General features: G+C 45.1%; 1 long non-coding RNA gene across 1 annotated transcript; it reads right to left on the minus strand.

The window, feature by feature from the left end:
• Positions 1–666: 666 nt before the first annotated feature.
• LOC124682650 lies at positions 667–2,537 on the minus strand. The gene is made up of 3 exons (XR_006996359.1): positions 1,712–2,537; positions 1,498–1,607; positions 667–1,105 (listed from the first exon to the last, which is right to left on the minus strand). It is a non-coding gene; the product is annotated as an uncharacterized LOC124682650 (long non-coding RNA).
• Between the last annotated feature and the right edge of the window lie 6,937 nt (positions 2,538–9,474).

Genomic DNA, 9,474 nt, shown 5'->3' on the forward strand with positions numbered 1-9,474 from the left:
ATATCAAGCAATATGGTGTAGGGATTCAATAGTTTTGCTAGAGCAAACAACTAAGAACTAGGGTTTATCTTAAACGTGGTCTAAAGCAACTAGGGGGCGTCCTGGGCACTTATATAGGTGTCCGGGACGAGTTCTGGTCGAAAAGATACAAGAATAACCGACCCAGAATAGATCTGGTCGAGACAGACTCGGACGAATCCGGTCTGGAATCCGGTTAACCGGGCCGAGGGACCGGGTCGGCCGGTCCGGCGTCCGGTCAACCGGTCGGCAACCGGAAACTTCGCAACTTTCCGGTTTTTGCCCGTACGATAAATCCCATCCGGTTGGCGGCCGGTCAACCGGGCCGGGGACCGGGCTGGCCGGTCTGGAGGCCGGTCTAACCGGGTGCTGGACCGGCCTGGACGTCGTCTTCTCCTCTCGCGCATGCCTCCCGCTCCTCCCTCGTGCGACCATGAGATATCTTCATGTCCAGCTACATGTCCAGCTTCACGTCCATCTTGACGTCCGTCTTCATGTCCAGCTGCTCCTCTACTCCTCGTGCGACGCTTGTCTCCTCTTGATACCTGATGATACATAAGTAATAGGACTTAGGCAGTATAAAGTTCTCATCAATCAAAGTACCGTTTAGAAACAAGTTCACTTGTTGTTTAAGTAGCTTCGCACGAGCCCTTGTAATTGGTCCAATCCGAACTTCATTGGACTTGAGCTTCACAGCAGGTTCATCTTCATTTATCAATGACGGAGGTAGTGGTGTAGTAGGAATGTCCTCATCACGTGGCCTCCTACTTTTCACCGGCAAGGCTCCACCCCTGTTCCTCCTCCCTGGCTCTGCCCTATTTCCATGCTCGCTTGCACCACCCTCCCCTCTCCTTTTCTCTCGAACTTACTTCCTCCCCGTGTGTTGGCCTGAAATTTTTCTGCTCTAGCATCACCTCTTGTAGCACCTAAAACCAGTGTGTTAATTATTATATCACTTTGTGTTTAATTATTATATCACTGTTGTCCTCACGGTTTTCCCAAACCATGCATTTGAGCGCTTAGAATATTAAGAAGAATGGGTGTTCATTCAACTTGTTCACATCTTCTGCTTGCTAGTACGGACTACCTACATTGGAACGCAAGTCATGAGTTAGTTTGTTCTCTTCAAATCTATTAACTTTGTCCAACACACACACAAATTACAATTGAAATCTCGATTCATCTTTTGGAACAAAATCAATAAATATGATTCAATGATGGTGCCAATAAGACAACAATAGATGCAAAAGTATTATCATAAACCAACAATTTAAAACATCGACTGCCAATTCAAAAACTTGGATCAACCATGTTGTTAAAAAAAGGACCTTTTTCACTGCAGTAAATGTGTACAAGACAAATAACATTAAATCTGTCTTCGAACAGTCGAGATCTCCTCCCATAGTAATATTTTCAGAAGTTAAACAAACTGCTGAATGTCTTCAGTGTAAAATATTAACAGCTGAACTTATAATTTACCTACGTAGTGCTATGTTAGTGTCGTCCTAGCAATCTTTTGAAACCAAGCCAACTATCAAATGGCTGCAATCTTCGTCTTACCAAGAATCCCCTCAAACTATGTCACGGACCTGATGCACGGGATTATAACAAACGTAAGGAAAAAAGGAACGAGAAGTGTAGGATGGTAACAGACAAATAGCAGGCAAATAGATTAGCACTGTACGGACATGACCTTGGCGAAGTAGACGCTCACGTTCCTGGTGTAGTCGATGCCGCCGCCGGCAGTGAAAACTCGAGCAACTCAACGAAATACTCTCCGTGGCTTTGTTCCTGGCAACCTCCAGGAACGCATCGCTCTCGACGGCCCGCACCGTGGCAAGGTCGAGACCGACCTGATGGACACCGGCGATTGCCGGCGTGTATAAGCGCGACAGAGGCCCGGGCGAGCGAGGGTTCCGGTGTTGTTCACCAGATTGATTCGAAATCGTATTGGATCTTGTTGCCGAGGCACACCAACTCGAAGCTTCACCTCCTATGCGCCGCCATCCCGCTACTCCACCACGAATTCGTAAACCTGGTTGGGGCGTGTTTCTAGTTCTCTGTGTGAAGAGCAAATACGCTGAAGAGTCTGAAGAACGTGAAGAGGTTCACGCATATGTGCGTTGGTTTGACCACGCAAGGGCAGAACCAATCCATCGAGAGAGCAGGCCGACGGGCTGGCCTTCCAACGCAAGAAGGCCTTGCCTGTCGTGCACCTCATCACCACATGGACACCACTCCCTGCATCAATCGGCAGCAGCTGCTGCTGCATGATTGGCTGATTGCATGAACAGGACGCCACCAATCCCCGCCATGGCAGCACGGCACCAGCGCCCGCACCTCAGCTTGGTGCACCGCATCACCACCTACCGCCGGCGCCCCTGACCCGCTTCATTCTTGCCACAACCGACATCAGAGCAGGTCCAGGTTCTGCTCCGGCCCGGTCCAATCGCTCCAGGTCCAGGGATGATTTCGGGGCCGCTCCCCAGCAGCACGAACTGCCTCTACTCGCTCGTGCGCGCTCGAACTGGCCTCCCACGCCCAGCGCGGCGTGCGCTCTCGATCCGGCCGAAGCGCCCTCGTGCTTCGCCTCTGACCGGCGAACGGGGACAGAGGCATGTGTGGGGAGGGAGCTCGCGACAGGGGACGGAGGCGGGTTTGGGGATCGAGCTCAGCGGCGGCGAACGGGGACAGAGGCATGTGTGGGTAGGGAGCTCGCCACAGGGGACGGAGGCGGGTTTGGGGGTCGAGCTCAGCGGCGCCGTCGACCTGGGAGAGAGGCGGGGTTGGAGAAGGGAGTTAGCCGAGGATAGGGTATAAATGCTGCGGTGGGGATCGAGCTCAAGCGGTGTTCTGTACTGCTGTGGGATTTTTTTACCGAAACGTTACGTTATTTCACTCGGCGGTGGCAATTGAGTAATTGTTTTGAAGCCTGTGGCTAGTTTCTGAAGTCGGACGATCGAGGTAGAAACCCTTTTGCTTTTATTATTAGGTATAGATTAACCCTATAGATATGGAGAAATTTGAACCTTGCACGAACTTCAAATAGATCTATGGTGACGTAGCGGGATGTGTCGAGTTGGAGGAAGGTGAACTCAGCGGCGCGTGGAAGGGCGTGGTCTACCATGATCCATTCGTGCAGGTGCACGTCAGCCTCAGGTAAACCTGAGCGCCAATTTCTACAGACTTGCCTCATAGCAGAGTAGGTGTCCACATACTCCTCATTCGCCAGTAAGCATTCGCCGATCTTGTGAAGTGGTCCGTCAGGCGTGAGAGAGGCCCAGTTCACGGAGGCGCCGCGCTTGGATGCGCCGCCCTCGACGGCGACGGGCTCGGCGGCGACGGGCTCGGATGCGAAGGGCTCGGAGGTGACGGGCTGGGAGGCGACGGGCTGGGAGGCGACGGGCTCGGGGGCGATGGCCGCCGGCGCATTCTTCTTCTCCATCGCCGGCAGGGGAGCGCTCGTACGGCGGTTGGGGTTTTTTTGGAGAAGTTGATGGGACGTGAGAGAGGTGGTTTCGTGCGTGAGCGAGAATGAGACGTACTGTGTGCAGAGGGAGGGAGAGAGGGGCTTACGCGTCCTAAATGCGACCCGCGTCCTACGCGTCCACTATTGCACGTCTGCACCGCAACACGCGTCAACAATGGCACATCTTCCACTTCTGCACCGCAACACGCGTCCTCGAGTCTAACCCTGATAATTTAGATATACTCAGGTATACCCTCGAGTCATATACTAGAATTTTTTGTGTGCTCAGTTTTCGCCTTGAGTGCTAATACTGGCTAGTGCAATATACTCAGTTTTACCCTCAAGTGGCTGGTCAACAGAGAGTCAACAAATGGGATTAACTAGTTAAATGAGTTATTTAATGCGCAAAAAATTCCGAAAAAGAGTGGCACTTACTCATGGAGTCTTTAGCACAAATTGCCACTTCTCAAATCATAGATAAATCATAGATAAATCAAGTTTTACCACAAATTGCCACTTCTCAAATCACCTAGTAGCTATGAAGATGCATGGTTTTCCACAATAAGCTCTACCCAAAACAGCTTTCCCCAAAACATACTTTGTCTGAATGAGGCCATAATTTTCACACTCATGTATATTTGTATTGCAAATAGTTTGAGGTAGGCCAAGATGGGTTTCATTGTACCAAACACGCATTTTCCATTTTTTAAATCTCATATTTGAATCCCTTAGTCTGTTTACTACTCACTTGCCCATGGTTTCTTGATACTACTCAGTTTTGCCCTCTCCCTTCACAAATTCTCACAGACGCCCAACATTGCCCTGATTGGTCAAGCTGATGTCACGCGGATCGTGCCCGCCGATCGTTGATCGTAGGATTTAACGGGCAGGATAACCCCTATCTCTCTCTCTCTGGTCGGGGCCACCACCCTCTCTCTCTGTCGGCGGTTAGCTTCCACCCTCTATGTATGCTTAAGGGTGGTTACCCAGTACGCTAAAGTTTGGTTTTCTGCATTATTTTTCACGAGCTAAATTATAAACTCTTTTAGGCATTATTTTTCACGCAAAAAATGATACACCATCACCAATTTGTTGTAGCCATTACTTTTCACGCAAAAAATGATACACCATCACCAATTTGTTGTAGCCATTACTTTTCACGCAAAAAATGATACACCATCACCAATTTGTTGTAGCCATTACTTTTCACGCAAAAAATGATACACCATCACCAATTTTTTGTAGCCATTACTTTTCACGCAAAAAAATGATACACCATCACCAATTTGTTTAGCCATTACTTCTCACGCAAAAAAAATGATACACAATCACCAATTTGTTTTAGCCATTACTTTTCACGCAAAAAATGATACACCATCACCAATTTGTTTAGCCATTACTTTTCACGCAAAAAATGATACACCATCACCCATTTCTTGTAGCCATTATTTTTCACGCAAAAAATGATACACCATCACCCATTTCTTGTAGCTATTACTTTCCACGCAAAAAATGATAAACCATCACCGATTTGTTGTAGCCATTACTTTTCACGCAAAAAATGATGAACAATTACCGATTTCTTGTAGCCATTACGGTAAAATGATAAAATATCACGAATTACCATTTCTTTTGGGCATTACTTTTCACGGTAAAATGATAAACTAAATCACGAAGTTCCATTTCCGTCAAGATAGTCCGCATTACTTTTTTGTTGAGATATATACCCCCACAACGGTCATCTCCTCCTTAAATTATTGTGTAAACCCCCACAACGGTCACCTCCTCCTTAATTTATTGTGTAAACCCCTACAACGGTCATCTCTCCCTTATAAACACCCACAACGGCCATCCCTTGTGTCAATAGGTTATGCCTCTCTCTTCTTCGTTCACATACACTTGATCATCCATTGCCATGGCTTCCACGTCTCGGACGCGGACCGGAAGGGGAAGGGGAAGGGGAAGGGGAAGGGGCGGCCGGGGTGGTGGATCATCATCATTGCCACCACCACCGTCGTCAACACTGCCATTGATCATAGAGGAGTTCTTCATCGTCATCTATGAAGACCCTCTGGTCAAGAAGGTACGTACGTGTTCCCACATATATGATGCATGTGATTAATTGTGGGCATGTTCTAAAAAACCTTTAATTTCAAACGATCGGCGCTCGATCTCTTTGCAGGCACTTCCAAAAAAGTTTGCGGACTATCTTGACGGCCAGGAGCCAGCTAAGGTGTATCTGCGAGCAGCTGACTGCGGTCCTCGTCTCTAGACCGTGGAGGTCCTATTTGACGGACAAGGCCGGATGTATCTCGACAAGGGTTGGGAGAATTTCGCCATCGCGCACGGTGTGGATTTCGGCTGCTGCGTACACTTCAAATATGAAGGCGATGATGTGCTCAAAGTGAAGGTGTTCGACGGAACAATGTGCAGGAAGTACTACTACTCAGACGACGAAGATACTGACGATGAAAGTGACGACGACGTGAAGCCATGCATCCATCCCCTTTAGATAAGGGGATTGTGACCAAGAATATATATGTAGCTTCATATGCATCGATTTAGAGATCTACTAGCTATTTTCTATATATTTAGAGATCTAGCTATTTTCTATATATTATGCACAATGTTTAGCATAAGAGTCACTTTAGATTAAGCTACGAAAATAGTCACTCGCCATGGGCTGAGGCGGCCCCACAGAGCGGCTCTATATTATATTCTCTAAATAAATAGACAACCCCAGCGGTCATTAGCTGCGGAGGCCCCATAGAGCGGCAATATATGATTTTCTATAAATAAATAGACGACCCCACTGGTCATTGGCTGCGGCAGCCCCACAGAGCGGCAAATATATGTCTTTTCCTGAAAAATAGACGACCCCACTGGTCATTGGCTGCGGCAGCCCTCGGAGCGGCAATATATGACTTTTCCTGAAAAATAGATGACCCCACTGGTCATTGGCTGTGGCAGCCCTATAGAGCGGCCCCATTTGTCAGCACGAGACGGGTCAGAGAGGAACTGCCCTCTTTGCAGCCCCACCCGTCAGATTAACGGTAACGGTAAGGCCTCTGACCTGACGGCAACCCTCCCGTCCGAGCGTCTGCGAGGGGTTTCAAACTAAAGGGAGGGGAAAACTGAGGAAAAACTAACGAGCTGGGGAAAACTGAGCACAACTAAGGACCCGAGGGCACGGAAATAGAAATCCCTTTCATAAATATTCACCTCATTGGTTTTGAAACTAAGTTTTTCAGACGTCCATTCTAACTAGGGTCTCCTAAGGTCAAACAATGGCTCTGATACCAACTTGTCAACACCCGAATTTTTAAGTCCAGATGCCTATTATGCCATCCATCGCAATCCCAGGAATATTGTTTTTGCGAGACATAATAGATTGATATCACAGAACATCATTTATTACAACACATAATTGTCTTACATCAAAGGATCACATGATCCAGTCTTAATACAACATAGTGGATCTAGAGATCCAATTACAAAACACATAGCGGAAGCGAAGTAGCGGTTACGGTCCATCTGTTCCACAGGCAACTGTTGACGTCAGGAGTAGTCCTAGTTATCATATACGTCCTGCTGTCCATCATCCTGGTACTGCTGCTCTCCTTCATAGTCTGGCCATTTGAATAGCCAGGGATAAAGCCATGAGTACTTTAAAGTACTCGCAAACTAATACTAGTGTAAGCAGTATCAACTATAGTAAGGGGGTTCTAAGCTCTAGGTTCATTTGCATAAAGCCAATTTTATTTCATAAGCACTTTAATAGTAAAAGACTCTTTATTTGCCTAACTAACTCAAGTGGGAACATTAGTGTCATTCCCACAACTCTGTTGTGATTCAAGTCAAAGTCACCATTCACCTTTCAAATTCAAGTCACAAGTCATATGTCACATTTTTGAAAATGGTCTGATGACGGAACAGTATGGCCTTTCCAACCGTCCATAACCGTGGACACTGCTATTCGAATAGGTTTACACTCTGCAGAGGTTGTACACTTGTACCACAACTTTTGATTACATCCGTCAGGGATAACCCTGAATAATCATACTCAGTATGAGGATCATCAACCATAACCTTTCACTTACATATCCTAGTATAGGCACCTCTCCCATGAGCTTGGCCTCCCAGTGAAGACAAACCGTCAGCCTGGGAACTGCACAGGGCTTGGGCCGGACATTCACCTCATTTCACGTCATTTCACATCATTTCACTTTCAACGGAGGCAGCCTCAGCATAACCCCTATGACGCTTGTTTAGAGGGAACCCATACTAAGATACATAAACTTCCAGTTAAGCCCTACCCATAATCAGGTATTGTGGGAGTACTTGTAAAATTGGAATGGTATCGCATCCGAACCCAACCATCTGTTTTGTAAAGTTCACCATGTCATTCATACGTCACATTCACCTTCAAAATCTTTCAATAGAATGACTCGTCATTCCAAGGTTTTCAAAGTCATTGGTTTTCACAAGCTCCCATCTAGGGTAGTCACTTTTATTTGTTAGCACTAGCAACTAGTCATGAGGGGTGCTAACTAGCTTTGATTACACTAGGCTAAATTTGATGCTCTTGTGCTATTCTAGACCAAGTGCATCATGAATCAAAAAGTAAATTTTGGATAAACCAAAAGTAATAAAGCTTGTATATAAAAACTTGGGATGGGATCATTAAGCATAAAGTAAAATGTGGGGTGCCTTGCTCTTGTAGAGCTTTGCACTTTGCAAGAATATTAGCTTGCCTTGGTTGGGGTAGTGATCAAAGTTCTCTTCTTCTTCTTCAAAGTAGCCCTCCTCTTCCTGGTAGTCTCCGGTACTAGCGTCTATAAACGAATACGAGGATAACAATCACCAATCAATACTTAAGGGCTAGACTAATCACACAAATGGTTCACATAAGCTATTCTAGCATCACCACATTATTAACATGTTGGTTGACTTTATTTTCTTCTTAAGAAAAATAATTTCCTCTCATTACAAAAATTAATTAGGATTTTTATTTAATTCCTTTGAGAAATAATTTCCTCTCATTGAATCTTGTTAAGATTTAATCTTCTCATATGATAATATATGAACTCATGTTGACCAAGGTCAACACTTCATAATCATCATTTGGGAAAATGATTTAAATGAGGTGACACACCTCATGCAATTTAATACTAACATGATCTAATGTCACCCAATAACTCAATATGAGATTATATAGACCATGGTTACTACCTCATGTTGAATTACTTCAGACAAAGATTTAAATGAGAAGAATACATCTCATATGATTTAATACATAGTTTTGAATAATTTAAATACTACTATTGAAATGATTTAATATTCTCAAGAAGAACATATGGGGTCATGAAGACAAATGTCATCACATCACCTTGAATCACTTGAGAATGTGATTTAAATGAGGTGCTACACCTCATAGATTTAAATTCTTAAATTTGAAAATAATTTAAATGGGCTAGTAATGACTACATAGCCATTATTTGATTCTAACCCATGATCATATGAAGCAACCATGTTATATTTTTACATAATCAACTAGATAAGATGAAATGCGATTTGTGATAGTCGGATTCAACTCAAAATCATTTATGGTTAATTTTTAATAAATGTTTGAAGTTTGAAAAGGCCATGCCTTGTTATTTTTACTATTTGAAATCTACAATGAATCTAAAGATGAGACCAGTGTGGTGGTTTAGATAATTTCATAAGCTTTCCAAATATATAAAATTTGTCAAATTTGGTTCAGTAGATTTCATTCTATTTAAATTTGAAAAAGGAACCAGTAAGAAATTTGACTAAATCGATTTAATTCAAATTCAAATGATTGGGCCAGCGCGGGAAAGAACTTGGGCCAGAGAGAGGGAGAAAGAGTTGGGCCGGCCCAGCTATGCCCACGGTGCACGCGGGCCAACTGACAAGGTGGGGCCCAGGCATCAGCGACGCTTAACGCCGAAACGGTATGAGCAGAT

Source organism: Lolium rigidum, chromosome 1 (assembly GCF_022539505.1).
Source record: "Lolium rigidum isolate FL_2022 chromosome 1, APGP_CSIRO_Lrig_0.1, whole genome shotgun sequence".
Lineage (NCBI taxonomy): Eukaryota > Viridiplantae > Streptophyta > Magnoliopsida > Poales > Poaceae > Lolium > Lolium rigidum.